Here is a 20,865-nt window from a genome sequence, read left to right on the forward strand (position 1 = left end):
AAAAGTCAGCAAGTAATCTGTTCAATGTAAGAAATAAAGAACACATTGTAGGGCCGAATTTTAGAAACTTACAGAGGTTTACTTTACAACTACCATTTCATTACATGCCGTAAATAACCCATCTACAAAAAGCTATCTGGGAAGCTCCCTGTTAACATTGGTGTCATACCAGCCTCATTTCATACCTGAAAAGATAGTTTCTAAATGTATTTAAAAGACAAGTCAGAGATCTAAAAGATCTGCTGAATAAATATTGTTACAAATGGTTAAGAAAATTATGAATAACAGGATTTGACCGAGCAGTGTAATCAATAACTAAAACGATAACCCCCAACTTGTAAAACTTTTCTCCACATTATATCCAAGTGGTTGGTATAGTTAGAGGCACATTAATTCTATGTTCTCTGGTATATATTTGGTGAAAAGATTAATAATCCAGGCACACTTGGTAAAATAAGTATTTATTAACAATAACAATACAACTACTAAATAAACATACAACTGTAATGTAAACAAACAGCACAGAAGTTACTGTTTTTACAGTATGTACAGCCAAGGTGTTCTAATGACCTAACATTTTAATGATCCAGAAAACCCCAGACTGCTACCAGGTATATGACTCTTAAGTAATGCCTACAGGGGCCAAAATAAGAGATAAGCTGCCTTCTAAACTAAATGCTGCACAATCTGCAGTTAAATCTCTCTCTCTTTCCTTTCCTTAAAATGCACTCACAAGCAGGAAAGGGCATCTTTAGCTGAGATATTCTTGACTCAGGAAACCCAGATTCCCAAAATAAACACAGAACAGGAAGCTCTTTCCAATAATGTTCAAATACTAAGCTCTAATTGGGTTTTGTCTGGATAATGTTGCCAAAAATTGCCTGTTTTCAAATCCTGATCAATGCTGAGTTCCTCAAGACAATCTATCTAATTTATGTTGCATAATGTTTAGACTTTCAGTAATTTTAAACTGTGTTTTACAGTATATTCAATATCAGATTAATTTAAAAAGGAAGTCAGGCTATTTTGAAAAAAACAAAATTACCCAGTTGGATATATTAAAAATAGTTCATTATTATACTGTAGCTTGTTGTGAACATGATGTGCTTCTTTCAGTTTTACATCGCATTGAATCTATATTTTGTCTTAATGCAAATTTCAGCAATGAATAATCAGGAAACAATTTAACTTAATATATATTTCACACATAGTGTACTGTAGTGGCTTTAAATCCATGAGGTCTCATACGTAATATATAACTAATGTAAATACAGTAGATGGTAGTGGTAGCTAAATATAAAAAACAAAGTACACAACACTATTTCACCTTCATCCTAAACATTTTTTATGCATCAAAGTCTTTAACTCAATAACATATGGTGGTTATTTTGAAAAACTTTTGATGCGCTTGTTCTAACTATATAAATGTATATCTGTGGATCTGACTTCATGTGATTTGCATACAGTATATGGAACATTGGGAGAAAAGAAAGAGCTGCTTAAAAAATCCTGAAAATAGTCCTGGGTATGATTTTGTGTTCCTCATTGCAGTGTATAGCCTAACAGTGTGACTTAACAATATGTAATACATGAATAAATAAAAAATGTGTATTTGATTTATCGATTGATTTATTTAACATCAACATAGCACATGAAAACACTAAGACAGAATCTCTGAGTAATCCCAACAACCACTTCATCGGTACAACACACGTTTATGATATTCACAATATTAGGCAATGATCAGTAGATCAGCAATTATAATTGCCATTGTATTAACAGTACAAGATACAGATACAGATACCAATCTTAACACAAATTTGAAACATTTTAAAACAGAAGTTATTAACCCCACTTTACACCTGCATGTCAAGATCACAGTGTGCTCAGCAGGTGTTTTGTTTTGGTTATACTATGAATTTGTCCCTGAGGCATACCGTCAGTAGTTTCAAATTATAAAATAATCAAACCCATGTTTACATGAGTTTACACAAGAGAAAGAGATATATTTTGAGAAGTCATGTACTGCTTGCAAAGTAGCTGATTTTGACAAATTTAAACAGTTCATTTTTCTTGAAAATTTAAAAGTTGTCTTTCTGGCTGTATTTTAGCTTATTTCATTGAGCAGTAAGTTACCAGTAAGTTGCTCTTACAAGCAGCTGTGTTAGAAGATGAATTTGTGTTAACACATAAGAATGTTTTTGCTACTACTGTTGGACCCTTCTCTCAGGGAAATTATAAAAACTCAATAGTAATCTAAACCTAATGTCTGCATATTTTATGTTTTTGTTATGCAAAATGTTTTTGATGTTTTTTACAACAATAAGAACAGCAAGTATAGAGTTTTGTTTTGTAAAATTCCATATAATTATTCCGTGTTATGTGGATTTAAACGTGAACAGCAGAGAAACAGATTAAATCGTTTCACTAACATCCAACGCACCACAAGTGCCACCTATCTATCATCTTTGGCCAGTGAATTACATAACACAACGTGTCGAATTACAGATAATGCATTTAGAAGAAATACTGTGCATCCTGAATGGCTGCATCTGTACTGTTACATTTTCTAAAGTGAGAAAATCTGTAACTTTTTCTGTACTTTAAAGTAAAACTGTTTATTTAAAGTGACCAAGACATAAAACAATGACAGAGGTTGGTAAAGCCATAATCAAAGGATAACAATCAAGTTACCTTTTACCTAAATATAGGAATATTTGGGTGGTCATGGTCTCCACTGATCAGAAGACAATGCTGATAGGCTTTTAATGTGATTAACCTGATTAATCTGATTCATACATATATGATTAACATGAAAGCTGCACTTGTGTACCAACATTTGAATAGCAGCACTAAACTAAGAGACCAGAGACCTATATAAACTCACTAAAGAGCAATTCTAAAGTTCTAAAACAATTATATTCTAAACAGAACCATAACAGGTTTTAAAACTAAAATAAACAAGCAAAAGTAATTTTCTGACATGTCTTTAACTAATAAAAATAAACCCAATAACAACAATACAACATAAAAACTATAGTAAAGGACTTAAAGCAAGAAAAATGCTGCAAGGAGATTGTGGAATAAAAATAACTAAAACAATTCCCATATGTAAAATGAAACAAAACAATAATAACAAAACTGTAGTGCATCACAAACAAAAACAAATAACATAACAAAATAACTGTTAACTGTTAAAACATAACAAAACTTTACTCACATTAGGGAATCAACATAATCATAAAGAAATCAGAATCCAACTTCACTCCATTTCCTTTTTCTGAGGGATAAAGCCAGTCATTGGTTTAATGCTTAACCAGGAGCAATGCCAGTGTGAAAAGATTAGTCCCCTGCTAGCTCTGCTATGGCTTCACTACTTCTCCATTCTTGTCTCTTTCATTTCTCACAGAAATTTCCACTATGGCCTTTTCATTGACAGTATGTGCAGATACAGTACCTTCATATTTATATTGTTTTGGTGTTACAGCCACACTAAGTCTAGCATCCTTATGTCTCCCAGTTCAAGATTGCTATCTGTCTCTTCACCGGGGACCACCTCCTCCTCTTTGTCCATATTTCAATGTTGAAGCATCCAGACGTTAATCATAGTTCTGTGCCTTTTCTCCTTGTAATGTGTTCAGAATCTGTATTGCTTCTCCCTCAAAGTGCAATGCTAATTTCAAACTTCATGTAATTATCCAACTTTCAGCCACCTGTTCAAACTGCCTTATATTAGCAGACCATTCATTCTATTTCAGTTTGGGACCATTTGCTGTCAGGAGTTTAAATCGGAGAGTTCATAGATAATGTTGGCAGCTGCAGAGAGGAGATGGGGTGTCATATCAGCTCTAGTCAGCCTGTGTCATATTTTAGTTCATTATGTGCACCTGCCCCCTGTTTAGTCTGCCAATATTTAAGCCTGGTGCTCCCACTACTCCTGGCTCAGCATTGGGAGATGGACTCCTGGAAGCCTGAATACCAGTGGGTCCAGGAGAGACCTGGCAGCATAGGCCTCCTGACCATCTGAGTCCGGGGCTCGGAGTGCCTGGACTCGTTACCCTGGTTTTATTCCCTTTCTTGTTCCAGATCCTGTTCTGGTTTTTAACCTTGTTTGTCTCGTCTTGGATGGATCACCAGGTTTTGGATTTTGGACTGAGCCCCGGATTTCCCCCTTGGACTATTTGAACTTCTTTTTCTGCGCCATGCTCCCCCACCACCAGATCACCATTGTCATGCCCCCTTGTCTGTCAACCCGTCCTGATCCTCTACGTCTTTTCCCTGTTGTCCTTCTCCACTTACTTCCAGATTATACCATCTGCATAGGGTCCTAAGCTACAGCCTGGGAGTCTGATCGAGCGATGTTTGTGAATCTGTTGCCTGTTCTGCTTGGCATCCCATAGTGGGTTGCTCTGTTCCTACTACTTGATCTCCCACAGAGACTTGATCTCAAAAACAGAGTTAGAGCTTCTGTTGTGTTACACCAAGCAAAATACCTCTCTCCCATTTAGTGAACAACTCACTCTCTAAAGCCTTCAATCAGCTTTCTATCTTTGCTATCTTATCTTTGCACACCTCTACCCTGTCACTAACTACTGTCACTGCAACATATGTTCTCTCCTCCTTTACTTCATCTCACAAATCTTCTACTGCTACATCTGTACAAACCATAATCCTTTTCTCTGTTTTCAAAACTCACCCCAAGCTCTTGTGGAGTAACATTTTTATTAATTAAGGTAAACCAAGTAAACTTTATGATGTGCTTTGATCAAATTCTCTGGACCCCCTACATCTCAGCAAACATCCCCTCTGCTTTGACACTGTAAATATTTACATTGTCAGGTGTTACACACTTTATATAAACTCTTAGAGACATTTCCTAGTCACCTACACCTGTAACAGTATTCTGAAATAAGACTTCAGTAACTGAGTAGTACTGTAGCTGACTGATGTACTGATGCTGAAGGACCCTACATACTGAATATCCTGGCTGTGCCCTGTGTGCCCTGTGAGGTAGAACCACTAGGGGCCTTGCTACTGTATCTCTGCTGTTCTCAGACATCTAAGAAGACAATGGTTAAAGTAGTATGGAAGTGAAGTTTTTATTAATAGGTGTAGTATCCTCTCCCAATGCACCAGTAATGTAGGGGTTGTGCATTTACTGGGACAATTCTTAATTGTAGCAGTAAGTCACAAAATGATTCTTTTGATGGTATTAGAATCCAACTTTGAGGGATAACTCAAACAATGCACACACACGGGTACTAATACACTAAATACATTTATTAATACATAAAATGTGCATATAAACATAACAGATCTTATCGAGAGGGTTAGCAGAATACCAAAGACATATATTCAGTCACGAAGAGTTACAAACCAAGAGGGACATACGTTCAGTATATAATTCATTGAGACAGTTTTGTAAATGAACTTGGTTACAACTTCTACACTAGATAGTCAAAACAAGTACATCACTCATAGAAATTAAATTGATATCAACTGGTTGGGATAACAATTGAATTCTCCAGCGGTAATGCAGAATGTTGAATACTCATCCAATCTGTGGGGATTCAGATCTCCTGCAGACAGAAAGAACATGCGACATGGTGAGGAAGATTCCTGCAATGCGGTGCTGATGCTCTCTGAAAACCAGCTAGGTAGTGTTGGCTGAAACTAGCAGAGTTTGTGCACAGGAGAAAAATGACTGTGGGTCCCAGCAGGTTAGGAAGAAGACCAGTTCGTTCCTGATGAAGCACTAGTCCTGAATGCTTAGCTGTCCACAGTTCCAACCTGTTCACGAGGCTTGCTGCTGATGCTAACCTCAGGTGGATCCTTTGGTTACGTGCTGGCAACCTCCGTCCTTGACTCTTAGAACAAAGAAAAGTCCTGCACTCGGACAAACTGGCCGTTACATGGTGGTCCGGGCTGAGTCTGAGGATGCTCAGGTGGAGCCCTGAGGCTGAATGTCCAGGAGGCGTGCTATGAGAATGTTCTGCGCTTGGGAACTGTTCTGCCCTTCTGATCTGTTCTGCTCTGCGAACCGTTCCACAGGCGCTCTGTGTTGCCTGTTTTTACCTCGAGGAACTGCAGGTTGTTCATTGGTTGAAAGTTTCATGGGCATCCGAGACCTATGTGGGGTTAACCTGCCCTGCCAGTTCCTGATTGGCTGATGATGCGTAACCATGCCCTCTGACCTTAGGGTCGTAAACCAATTTTGAATCAGACTCTCCCTTGGAATCTCAGACGTCAAGGCGCCATTGATTAACATTTATTAAGGTTGCTGGAGGATATCAGGAATTGGGAGTTGCTCCTTATCGGACACTCTATAAGGTAGAAAAACCTTAATTGTTAACCAAATGGAATGGCTTCTCTCAGTATCAAGCACCACTGAGATGAAAGAGAGAGGGACTGGCAAGGGAAAAGAAAGCTTAATTCATGTATTTTAATAAGCCTTGCCGCTACATAGGTAATGGACTATTAATACTTAACAATTTTGAGTAACAAAGCAGTGGAATTGCAGAATTACTATTGATAAAATTACTGTTTTATTCACCAGCAATGCAGCATATACAGTATAGAAACATTTGGGAACTCAGTATCTCAGAGCTAGTTTCATGAATGTCAAAAAAATGCATAGCTCAGCTTCTCAACTTAGTGGGCAATATTTGGAGAAAAATAGAACTTTTGTGAAGGTAATAGAACTTGTCACTGCTGTAAAATGTGTTCACTGCCTGCCATGTCCACAATTGTGGTTCTGTCAATTGGTGGTGGAAATGGAGCCTGCAATTCCCCCATTACTGGTAATCACAATGTGTAACAGGTTTGAAGCTGTTCATTTTCATGCCAGCCACCTGCAGGATTATGCAGGATTTTTTAGGAGATGTTTATATGAAGCCACAGTTCTTACTGCTTAAGAAAAACAGTCAGCTCACATGAAATGGCAAATGATTTGGCTGCTTTTGCCAGTTTGTTAGACTCCTTCAGTGACGTGACTAGCAATCTGTTAACTAAGAAACCCCTTTGCAAAAACAGCAATAAAATTTAAGGCTAAATAGAAGTGAATAATTTTGTCAACCTGTTACCAATTTTGTGAAAGCCAGGGTTTTATTCCAGTCAGATTAACACTTGGATAGAGTGGACTAAACTCCACCACTGAAGCAAAAATAGTATATCAAACCAGTTTTTGAATGGCTGCATCTGTGTAATTATTTACAGCATAATTCTTTATATCTTTAATATATTTCACATTATGGGAAGAATTTAGTTCAGTCTTTAGCAATGAGACTTTTATTTCATTTTAATAGTAAGCTATTGTTAAAATATATTTGCTGTTAAAAATACATTTAATTCTAAAGTTTGTATTGAAGGATAGCTGGAAGCTAAACATCTGGACACATAAATTCCTCAGAACAATGGGAACGAGATCTTAGAGACATCAAATGTCTTTTTCATAAACAGGTATACTACAGAAGACAGAATAGCAGCTGTTAGACCTCAGTATATTCTTACACCTCTTGGCTACTTTGCAAAAAGCCATTCTAAATCAATTCTTAATCCAATAGGCTACTTTAGTCTTCAGCTCCTTGCTAAAGTATATCACTTACTGTACATACTAAATGAATACCCTTTTGAGGGTTCAGTAAGTCTATTATTAGGTTCCCTAGACTTGGTAATTTGAGTACCTCCCTTATCATACATCACTGGTTCTAATTGCTTTAAACTGAATAGTTAAGTTGAGTCATTTAATTTGTAAGTCATCCATGCTGTGACCTCTATTTATAAATGAAAAAAAAAAACAGAGAAACACAGATACTTTAGAAAATTATATTTGGATTACCTATTTCAAATAAGCATCTTAATTTCTTTCCTCTCTGTACTGTATACTATATGCAGTAACACACATGTTGTAAGTAGGGAAGATATTTAAAAACTTACAGGTATCTGTACAGGTGTATCAAAATATGCAAAATACACAGACAAAAGACTGCAATATATATATATACCTGTACCTAGTAATGCTATGATTGAAGCTCAATAAAAAAAATATTATTTTTCTTTAATATAGAAACTAAGCATTTAAGAAGAGGCAGTTTTTTTCATCAAAGATTACAAAATAAATTCTTTAAAATGTTAAATTTATTACTCCTAGTGTAATCAAAATGTTATTTCAGTGGAATATCTGTTGCAACTGTGCAAGTAAAATCTGTAGAGTTCAAGTGAACTAGAAATCTTTCCCTAAGATCAATGGTAGAGGACTGGTTTGGCCATACATCAGATTAATGCTCTTAAAATCTATATACCATAGAAGATGGGGGTTCTAATATGCTGTTACAATCAGAAATTGTGACAGTAAATTGGAAGAGTACTTGATGGACCAATCAAAAATAATAATAATTTACAATCTCATAAATGGATTCTAAATATACAATATACAACATACTGACCTATAATCAAAATATAGAGTGTATCTGTGAAACGATCTGCTTTGAACAGGAATAACAAAGATCATAGTCAATAAATTCAGAGTTACAATATGCATTAAGTATAACATGTTACAGTCTAGCTCATAGGTTCTACACATATAACATTCACATATAACTAAATAACATTTATATAATCTGACACAAGCAAATATGCATTTACTGTTATGAGCTAAACATCCAATGCCTTTGGATTAATTGTTCAATTATCTAGAATTATGATCTGAATAATGAAGTTTTACAATAAGCATTTATTTCCATGCATTTTAGATAGGTTTTTTTGCTGACAGGTGGAGCTGATCTGCATTGGTTTGTGATCTGACTCACACCACGTCTGTGATGGGTGGGTCCCGGTTCAGGTTGTTTAGAGAGAAATAACTTTTCCTCACGTTAAAAAGAATATCTTGGGCAGAACCCTGTACTTCACTACAAAACTCTTTTTTGTAGTGAACTAACTACAACTCTTGTACTAACTCTTTCGGCCTGGCTTCTTGAAGAAAAGTTTAAATCTTAACAAGGACTGCTGCCAGTAACGGATGGAAAAGTCCAATTTAGATGGAAAGAGATTGGAGACCTACTGAGTAACCACAGAATAATGTGTATACTTGCTTTTAAGGTTTGACATCACAAGCTGGTTATTGGCTGTTATGTTATCAGATTAGTTTCTGGTAATCACTCTACAGATCACTCCATGGTGGATCTTCTTTTGGATGATGAATGGTATACTTTGATATGTGGTCTTTGGGAAGAACCCAGCTGAAAGACAGGCTGGAGCCCATCAGCTCTATATATCATTAACAGCATGGTTACAACTTTATGTGACTCATCAGATGAGCCTCCTTAGCTACATTCCTCTGCATTTATGAAGAGGCACCAGGCTGTTTTATCAAGCCACAAAAAGATTATTAGAAAATCAGTTATTCTAACTGAAATAATAGGCCTTGTCACTACAATACTAAATTTAAAAAAAGTATTTGTAATTTAATATGTAATATTTGATTTTAAAAACAGAATTTGCTGTTGGTCCCAGTGCTCATTAGTTGTGTTTTTACTTCCTGTCAGTGTATATACCCAATAACCTTACTATTCAAGTTCCAAATGCATAGTAATTTTAAATTACTTAAATTCTCAACTTGTCTGATGCTCTACTGTTTTTTCCTTCATCCATTTGTAACTACTTTATCCAACTCAGGATTGCGGGGGAGCTGGAGCCTATCCAAGCAACCAACGGGTGCAAAGCGGGATACACCCAGAAAAGGATGCCATTCCATACAGGGCACACACAGAGACACACACTCGCACCAGGGATAATTCCCCAGAAGCCAATTAAACTACAGATGTGTCTTTAGTATGTCGGAAGAAACCTGAGCACCCAGAAGAAACCCATACAAACACAGGGACAACATACATTGACCACACAGACAGCACCCCAAGTCTGGAACTGAACCCTGGGCTCCAGGGCTGTGAGCCAGTAATGCTAACCAATGCATCACTCTGCCCACCCTCAGTATCAGTTGCTTTCCTAATCATCATGAAGATAAACAAAAAAAACTTTATACAAAAGTATGTATTTGATAGGGGTAGGGGCCAAAAATGCACAATACATATATGAAGAACTAAAAAAGGAGATGCCTAAGTCATTTATAATATAAATGAATTTCTCAAAAGACAAATATGACTCACAAAAGTGGCTGCTGTTATTTATTTTAGTAACTGTATCCAGCTGTTGAGGTGGTATTAATGACTGCTTGATTGATGGGTTTCATTTTTGCAAACTTCCAAAGTTTCAGGATGTACCTTTGTGGAACAGAACATTGTACAGCTTCTTAATAAAAGCTGCCGTTCACTATACCAATAGCCTAATAAAGAATAAGGTGCTTATGTGCAGGTATTTAAAATTTTTAATACCAATTTGCTCAGCAAATATCCACAGACTCTGGTTATTACCAGCTTTGAAAAAATACATATATTTACAGGTAAAAGTACTCACATAGTTATTAGAATGTATTTGTATGTATTTTATTATTTAAAACTTAATTTTTCTTGGTTTGTGAAGTCATTTCTATTTTGGTCTTGTGAAGCTAAAAATTAGTCACAGAAAGGGAATGTTCACAGCACAACACAAAATAGATAAGATGCTCTCGGCATTGCAAGTGCACAATTTTTGTACTTACTGTACATTTGAAAGAAGAATCCTCAGTGTATAGACATCAGCATGCAGAGGTTGTTTTTGTAGTACAACAAATACAACAAAATACATACAATATTAATACAGATACTCAGTTAATTGATGATGCTGTGTTGTAATATGTCGTATAGACTGTACTTCTTTTAAAAGGGCTCCTAGTGGGTACTGATTTCTGAAACTTTCTGAGACAATTCTAATTTAATTGCTGTTGTTATAAAATTTTTATTTCAAGTTTAAATTAATTACAATACACTATGGTTACTGTATATGTTGTATTATTATTTAAGGTTGAGCATTGTTAGTATTTCTGTCATTATTGAAACAGATCCTAGTTTTAAGATATCTTTAGATTAAATATACATAGAATTTCTGAAAAGAGACATTCTTACAACTTTCCCAGTGTTTCCCAGAGATTCCCAGTGTACATAAAAACCTCACAGCTGTGAGTGCTTAGATTTTAATGGCTATTTTTCTCATTGTAATGGCGTCAACCTGAACTATAGTGCAAGGTATCCTAAACTGCTTTCACCTGCATATGAAGTTTAGAAAATACAACATGGCAGCTTATAGGGATGGAACTGTACCTTTTAAGTTCCTCCAGAAGACTGCCACTCTCAACTTGTTTTACATCAGCAACCTTTTGAAAACTACTCAGTTGAAACATGACCTTTAAAATGTTACAGGGATACAGATGGTATACAGACAGCTTTATGAGGGTAACTATAAAGGCACTGGTCCCAAGAAAGATATGTAGGATAATTTGAAACAAGATAGAAATCACTTCAGGTGAGATATCAATCATTGGATAGTGACTTCTCCATTGCTCAATCTATATTCCACTTTGATTATAATGATGGAAAAGATGAAGCCACCTGCAGATAACGCCCTGAGCATTTCTCAATTGATTATTTTGTACAACATAACAGATAACATAGGACCTTTCATAATGCAGAATTGGACCAGATGAAATCTTCATAGCATTCAAAAATACAGTAATTACTGAGGACAATACATATCATTGGTGGTGGTGGAGGGGAGTCCCATTACCTGTAAAGCACTTTGAGTGGAGTGTCCAGAAATGCGCTATATACTGTAAGTGTAAGGAATTCTCATTATTACATGTGCACGTTTGGGTGATCTGTCACTATTGGCATGCACATCACCTCTAGACTCCTAGGATGTACCGGTGGTCCCTTTCAGAGAAGCCTGCTCAGTCTCAAAAAGCCATTCCATCACATAGGCATTAGTAGCAAAAGATCTTCAGTTCCTCTTCTCCTGTGTATCAACTCTATAGTCCAACCGGAAAAGCAGGAAAAGATTAATTCCTGTCAAACTCCTCTTACGTTTTCCATTTCTCTTTCTTGCAAAATATAAACTCTTCAATTCATTCCCTGGGATCCCTGGCATGATCAGCCGGGCTCACCCACTCATGGCCAGTGTTCCGTTCACTGGAAGATATATGTACTCCACCTCATGCAAGACCTACTTGTACACCATACTCTGCTTAACCACTGATGCCCAATTTCAAATTATAAAGAGCACTAATCTACTATTCTATAGAGACTATGAAGAATTCAAATTAATCCAGGAATACAGTAAAACAAATGCTAAATTCTCCCTGGATCTGCCTTCCTTTACAAAATCCAATACAATCCATAACAAAACCTGTATCATAATTGTCTCTTTCTAACACTTCAAACCCAAAACTCTTGACTTTGCCAGCTAATGATAAAGCAAAGAAGCTAACCAAAAACTGTGCTATTTTAACTTTCTACAATTCATGATACCCTTAAAGTATTCTCCCTCCCTGAACTACAGGAGCTGAGACTGTTGATATTTTGACTCCAGTCAGTCAATTAAGGTGTCTAATTTACTCTTAAGGCAGAAGAAGTTTAAACCAAGCCTCAGGTTCCTCCATCACAGTACCATTCTCATAGAACAGTTTGAATTTCTACAATTATATAAGGCACTTCTAATTAATGTTGTTTAAAGAGGCTTTTAATGTATGGTGACAGCTAGGGGAGAGTCAGATCTAGAAACAATGGATAGAAGACAAGGCGTTTACTGAGCTTTAGGCGGTCTAAGAGGCAAAGATCAAAGGGGATCTTCTGGGGAATCAATCTAGAAAATGGTTGTTCCCTTTCACAGGATGAGCGATCCCTCCTCAGCAAAGGGCTCAGTTTTGTACCAGTTCCCAGGAAGCTGGACATCCCCCAGACCAATGTCGACCTTAACCGCTTTTACCGCAGGATCCGTCTCAGAGCACATTTTGCCGACAATTCCTCTTCACAGGCAGCTGATAACAACCCGGTTATTGATGTCATTAACAACATTAATCCCAAACAGAGCTGTTGCACTCCCTCCTCTGGCCGTTTTCCACCAGTTGATTATTTCATCAACCAATGCACTAATCAAGCTCCCAAGGCACTCTCTATACCCAGTAAACATAGGTCTAACCTCACCCAAGGAGAAAATCAGGCGCTCCAGTCTCTCCGCAACAGGGATGATATCGTCATCAAACCAGCGGACAAAGGAGTTGCTGTTGTGGTGTGGCATAAGGATCTATATATCTTTGAAGCCTCTAGACAACTAACTGACACTTCTGCCTACCTCCCTCTCCAACAGGACCCTACCACTGACTACCAAAAGGAAGTGGTATCCACCATTTCCCTTCTTATCAGCAGTAACGAGCTCCCACAGGAGGCGAACCGGCTCATCATGGAACATCCACAGGTATCTCAATTTTACCTCCTCCCCAAAATCCACAAACTGGACACCCCTGGACGCCCCATCGTATCAGCATGTAACTGTCCAACTACTTACATCTCAGCCTTTCTCGACAGCCTCATGAGACCGCTGGTTGAAGATCTTCCCTCATACATCAAAGACACCAACCACGCGCTCCAACTTTTCAATGATTTCCAATTTCAGGGTACCGAATGCCACATTTTTACCATCGACATCACATCTCTGTACACCGTCATTCCCCATAATGACGGCCTTACAGCCCTCAAGCACACGCTGGACAAACGCACAGTGCTTGATCCACCCACCCACACCCTGGTACGCCTTGCAGAATTGGTCCTCACACTGAACGCATTCTCTTTCAATAATCTTTTTTACCAACAGGTCAGTGGAGTTGCCATGGGCACCATAATGGGACCCAGCTATGCCAACATTTTTGTCGGCTGGGTAGAAGAATGCTTCTTCGCTTCCTACACTGGCTATGTCCCTGACCTCTACAAACGATATATTGATGACTGCGTCGGTGCCGCCACATGCTCCAACGATCAGCTTGAATTCTTCCTGCACCATTTCACCAACTTCCACCCGTCCCTCAAATATACAGTTAACATATCTTCCACCACTCTTCCGTTTCTAGACATCCACTTGTCTATCAACTACCCCCGACTGTCCACTTCAGTTTATTACAAACCCACGGATTCACACAGCTACCTCCTGTACAGCTCATTTCACCCCAACAACACTAAAAACTCTCTTCCTTTTTCACAGTTCCTTAGGTTACGACGACTATGCAGCGACGACATCGACTTCGAGAACCAAGCCCTCGAAATGTACTCATTTTTCATCAACAGAGGATACCCCAGCAGTGTGATTGACAGGGCCCTTGCCCGAGCCAAAAACACCCCCCGGACCATCAACCCGATCAGGAACTCCCGCCGTAACAATCGCATTCCTTTGGTGCTACCTTACCACCCTAACACATTTCCTATCCCCAGGACCATTAACCAGAACTTTTCCATCCTACAGGATGATCCCTCCATTGGGGCCTTCTTTTCTGATCGCCCTATCATCTCATGTCGCCGACCACCTAATCTGCGTAACCTCCTTGTTCACAGCTCCCTTGACTGCCCTCAGCAACCATCCACACCAGGCATTTTCCCTTGCAACAGAGCTTGCTGTATCACCTGCAAGTACACAGCCACCACCACACTCATTCAAGGCCCCTCAGGACAATTCCAGATCACCCAGACAGCATCTTGTACCTCCAGCAACCTTATTTACTGTATCTCTTGCAGTAAATGCCCAGCCATCTACATTGGAGAAACAGGAAGGAGACTCGGAGACCGCTTCAGAGAACACGTCAGGGCTGTGAAGATTAAAGATCTCTCCAAGCCCATTGTTTCTCATTTCACCTCTGACGGCCACGACCACTCCAATCTCTCCTCCTGCGTTCTCAAAGACGGTTTTCCGAACTCATACATCAGAAAGACCACCGAAACTAAAATTATTCTGCAGCTAGGATCACACATTCTCCCTTCCCTTAACGACAGATTACTGTTCTTTTAATTTTTCTCCATTCATTGGAAGTTTCATTTCACACCTCTCTGCACCCATTCTGACTTCACACCTCTTGATTGGCCTCTCTTTCTGTCCCCTGCTCCCGCCTCTCACTCCTCCTCCCTCCCAGCCTTTGTTCTCCCGCTACTTTACCTTTGCCTACTGCCCTGTCTCTCTCACACCTGAAGAAGGCTCGACGGCCGAAACGTTGTGTTCTCTTTCTTCTTTTTTTCAGCATGGAATAAACCTATTACTTGTTCCTTAGATTCTAGATAGGTTTCTGAAACTTATTTAAGAGAGATTGCTGTTCTTTTAAGAATCTCTGATTTCCTTTATTAGGAATTCCCAGGCTAAAAATGTTCTCTCCTGGTTAGTCATGCATTTTTAGAATAGGGAGATTCCCATTTACATTGGAACACTGGGATTTATAGGGAGATAAAGGGAGATATAGCTCTGTGTTGTATTGTGTTTTATTTAGGATGCAGGTTTAACTCTTTTAGGGATGTAAGGTATTATAAAGGTCTGATTACTGAGTTTTTCAGTGTAATTGAAAGTTGATTTTAACAAAAAACTGCAAGTGTATACTCAGTATTTGTTTCAGAAATCAATTAAATCTCCAAAAATGTATGTCTAAGTATTCAATTTCTCAAACTAAATCTAAAACAATTACATATTTTTAAACGATATTTCATGTTATATTATTGTAATGGACTGTTTTTTTTCAACCTTTTTTGCTTACTTGTTTCAGCATTTACCCTATTCTTTGTCACTGCTGGGTTCATTTTGTGTCTTCCTTTTCTTTTTTGGCTTCCCTTTTTCTTTTGGTGCAGTGTTTCCAGCCTCAACACTACCTGAAACCTGCTTGTGAGCTCTCAGTCAGAGAGTTATTTTTCACGTCCCAGTATCATTACAACTGGAAAGACTGTTTTGTTTTCAGTTGATCTCCTTAGTAGAGGAAACCAAAATTTTATATACAATATCCCCATATACTTTTCAATCCATACATCAGTTCTAACAATGACACCTAGACAAGGCCACATAAAATCAAAAGACCCATTTCTGTTCTTTACACTTATTTGTCATATGGAATTTTATTCTATCACTTGAGTTGTTAAACATATCTTTTACCTTGTTTTTTCAGACAATATCTGACTTTTTCCATAATGATGTAACACTGACTTCTAGAAGCATCTATTATTCTTCAGAGTCTTTGTGAAATTACATTATGTCCTCGTACATGAGAATATACTGTAGGGGTATTTACGAGTAGAATAGGGTTAGGAGGGAAGGAAAAGTGTCCGCGGTCATTCTTTTCAAGGTGACCATGTTGTGTTGTGTTAACAAAAACTACAGTATGGTTAACAACTGTTCAACCGGTTTAATGCAAAACACTTTATTTAGGGGGGAAATTTAACAGACGCCTCAAGCGTTAAAATGAAATCGTATCTATTGTAATTAGAATCAAGAATAGCAAAGCGGTATTAAAAATACCACTGAAACAATAATAATGTGTCTGGTCATTATTAACAGTTTTAATTTAATAATAATAATTTCAAGCTTCTTGTAACTTTATCAGTGTCATTTTTTTTCTTCAGTTTTAACCGCGGTAAAGCTTGAAGTTCAAAAACGATTTTAGCACACCTGTTTTCATGAGACCTCCTAGAGTGACAAGAACACTTGCTTTATGTTAAAAGTACAATGTTAATGTTTTCCTATCCTTCACTTTGTCATTTTTATGCCATTTTCTTGACAGGTGCATAAACTATTAGTAATCAATAATTAGTATTAAAATTCGTACTGTGATAAATTGTTGCATTTCCACATCTTGTAAAAACATTAAATTGCAAGACTGTGTTCAAACATACGTTACATCTCACTCTTTTTCTCTCCCTGTTCTCACCAGCTGTGATTCAGACACAGAATGGTTAAAAAATGGGAACAGGTGAGGCAGGAAGAGGGAAGGGGGAGGGGGGAGACGTCTTCCCACCTCTATGACTAAAGAAAGTTTCAACAGAAATGGCTTGAGCAACATACGAAGCTGAAAAAGCTTGGTGCGGTGTTCTCTGCTTTAAAGGTACAATCCTTGTGGAAGAATTTTCACCAGCCATATACAGTTTACATAATACAGATGCAGCCATTCAAAGTGAGCGGTACAGACACGTACCGGAGGTAATTGGCTGCGGTGTCGCGCATCATGACACAAGATGATGCGGGGTACCGCGGTAAGTGATTGGTTGATCGACAGGGGGACTCGTGGTTCGTTGGTCTGTTGTAGAAAGATTTACAGTACAGTAAACGTCTTTACTGTGCCCATTGTAGATATTGAATTGTACCACTGAAGGGAAATCTTAGTAGCTGAGCATAAAAAGAATAGGAGCATACTGTAACGCGTGAGAAGGCCATAAACAATATTAATTTTGGAACATAAACATACAGTACTGTATATGGCTGATCTTGGTACTTTAAAGTAAAAAATACATACCAGTATTCCATTTCTCCCTAAACATTTTAAGCATCGAAGTCTTTAACTAAAGAGATACCGGAGTCAACAAGCATACTTTTAGAATTTGATTAATAGGGAATATAATATGGAATCGAGTATCTAAAGAATTTAATAACGATATGATTATAGTCGTGTACTGCGACAGGGCTGTGTAGGGCTGTTTCGCCTCCTTCTTCATGTGACTTCCCCTGTAGCCTACTGGTCTACGTGCCTGACAACCAACTCATGGGTTGTGTGTTCAAATCCAACTGGTGCTGGATTTTTCTTTTAACAAACATTTCTTCGAAAAAATAGAATAGCGATATTATGGACAATCAATTGACTTTTATATTTCAAAATATCACAACATGATTGATTCTAAGTCATTTTTGATATCAATGAATAGTCACCTTCTTCCCTTCTGACAACAGTCCCTGCTTCTGCTTCCTGCTTCTATTGTGTGTGTGTGTGCAATAGAGTACATTTTTATAGAGAAATGGAGGCTGGACAGTATGCGTTACAATATAAACATTTATATTGATTTAAATCATGTTCTGATTTAAATCCCAAATGCGTGTTTAATTATATGTGTTTTTTAATCATAATCAGGCTAATGCAACATAAATTGATACAGTATCTTTGTCTTCTAAGTATCTTAAAATTTCATCATAGCTTTCTACCTGTTTAGATTTATATTTCTTGGGATTTTGGGATCAAACGTGGAAGGATTAGATTGTAATAGTTTTTATTTGTCAAATACGTGATTGTATTTCTGAATGTTATGTGACACCTACAGTAGTTCACTGCTTTGAATACATCGAATTAAGAAAGTTATGTGTAGCACTTTAGATCTTTTTTTTTCTGAACCAGGGAAAATCTGATGATGTTTCTCTATAACAACAATAAAAAACTTTATTTTACATATCACCTTTAAAAGTGGCATCTCAAAGCAATACAGTAGATCAAAAAACAGTTAAAAGGGACCAAAGTAAATACCAGACAAACGCAAACGCATTTTTAATAAAATGCTTTTATTCATTCAGCAGAGAGTGAGAGGGACATCCAGCAGAGAGAGACACACACACCGGTTTCTATTGACAAAATTGTTTTTTATCAATTCCTCTTGTCTAACAGGAATGTTTTGTTTGTGGACAGACTATTAGACTAGAGGAAAAGAGCGCCGCCTTCTACGAAGCATTTCGTTGATCCAATCACTAATTCTTTTCCAGTCGCACAAAGTAAGGGTTGTAAAGTGCGAAGTAAAAAATGAAAAAGTAAAAAAATGTTTTGAATCCCCGGCTGAACCGGGCATCCATATGAATCAAGTAACAGGTTTATACCATGCTGAAAAAAAGAAGAAAGAAAACACATTCCATAAGAATTGATTGAGCTCCGCTCTGTACCACGCAATGATCCCCCCGGAGTCTCTGCCCCGGGTTTTTAGACAGAGGGTAAAAAACTCTCTCTCTGGCTTGACCTCCCCCTCCATGGGTATTGTCTGTTTTTTTTGTTAACAAGGCTCGCCAGCTAATGTGAATCGAAACCTGTCTTTCTAGCTTTTAAAGTCGTGCGATGTGTAAACCACAATTCAAATAGAGAAAAAAGACCTGACTGACAAGCCGATACATACTCTTAGAGTTTGATTAATAGGGAATATAATACAAAAATATAGTACTAAAAAAGGTACTACCACTTTTAAAGGTGATATGTAAAATAAAGTTTTTTATTATTGTTATAGAGAAACATGATCAGATTTTCCCTGGTTCAGAAAAAAAGATCTAAAGTGCTACACATAACTTTCTTAATTCAATGTATTTAAAGCAGTGAACTACTGTAGGTGTAACATAACATTCAGAAATACAATAGAGAATAGTTTTGTGAAACTTTCCTAAAACGTATAACGTAACAAAATCAAAGACGATTAAAATCTGTAATCTTTCCACTTGTACTGTAAGTCGTCGGAAAGTTTCTACTTTGTGTAAGGATGGTATCAAAAAGCAATCTTAAGTGGTGAGAAAGCTGTGCTCAATGTATTTAAGGGACTTAAAAGTAAAAGGAGATGCTTCATATTGCTTGACTAATTTTAAAAACTAAGTTATAAATGCAGACGCTCCCTCGGTGCCGCGCCGGGTGTAAATATCAAAATATACATACCCAACACTGATTGTACCCATCTGTCATGCAAATAAAAAACCTTGAATTGAATTGAATTGAGGGAGAGAGGGGGGGAGAGGGAGAGAGATAACCAGGACTCAAGGCAAATAAGATACACTCCACAGGCATTCACAACAGCAACATATGAAACGTTTGCACGTATAGTTAAGTTATTACTTGGTTTTCAAAGTGCAATGAAATACAATATTGTTGTTGTTGCTGTTCTTATGCTTAACAAAATGCCTGACAAAGTATGGCTTGGACAGATTCCAAGTGCTTGTACAAATGTGCTAAAGAAATTATACTTTGAGTATACAGCTTGTCCAAAGTCATCCATTATTAATACTATTAGTAATATCTTCGGTAAAGGCTTTGATGCATAAATATTTCTGATAAAGGTAGGTTGTGTACTTTTGTCCAACTGAGCAATCTTGCTTTCATAAAATATACCAACATTTTAATGACTGATGATTAACATGCTGTAATACACAGTTCAAAATTAAAAGCTCAAATGCTGTACATGAGAGGTTAAGCTCCCCCTGGCAGTTTTACAAGGTGACGCCGGATAGTTTCCGGCATGACGTCAAATGACACGCGATTAACCACGAGATTCTCAAAACTTAGTTTGTATGATTGGAAACGAATACGTGATCAGATCAATGAAATGCTGTGGTGTTACTTTTTGTCAAAGGAAAAATAAAGTATTTTCATGTTGCAACAGTTAAACAGATGCAGATGAAGAATACAGTAATACTTTGAGCTTACAGGCTGTCCAAGGTCATTCATTATTAATATAATTAGTAATATCTTCTGTAAAGACTTTGATGCATTAAATATTTCTGCATAATTAAAATATTTATGATGAAGGTGAAAGGTTGTGTACTTTTGTCCAACTTGGCAATCTTGCTTTTATAAAATATACCAACTTTTTCATGTTTAATTGATTAACATGCTGTAGTACACAGTTTTTATACAAAATTATTAAAAGTCTAAAGAGGATACAACTTAAATTCTTAATTGGAAAAAGATCGTCCCTCAGCAGTGTTTTCTGGCGACAGCTCAAATGCTGTACATGAGACGGTAAGCTTCATTAGCTCCACCTGGCAGTTTTACAAGGTGTTACAAGGTGCTTCTGGATACTATTATGATAATCTAAATTGCATACGGTATAATGAGGTATATTGCAGTACACCCACTGTGTATTACCGCAGCATACCTCACTCATTTTGAATGGCTGCATCAGAAACAACATATAACAT

The sequence above is a fragment of the Lepisosteus oculatus genome, chromosome 3, assembly GCF_040954835.1.
Source record: "Lepisosteus oculatus isolate fLepOcu1 chromosome 3, fLepOcu1.hap2, whole genome shotgun sequence".
Classification (NCBI taxonomy): domain Eukaryota; kingdom Metazoa; phylum Chordata; class Actinopteri; order Semionotiformes; family Lepisosteidae; genus Lepisosteus; species Lepisosteus oculatus.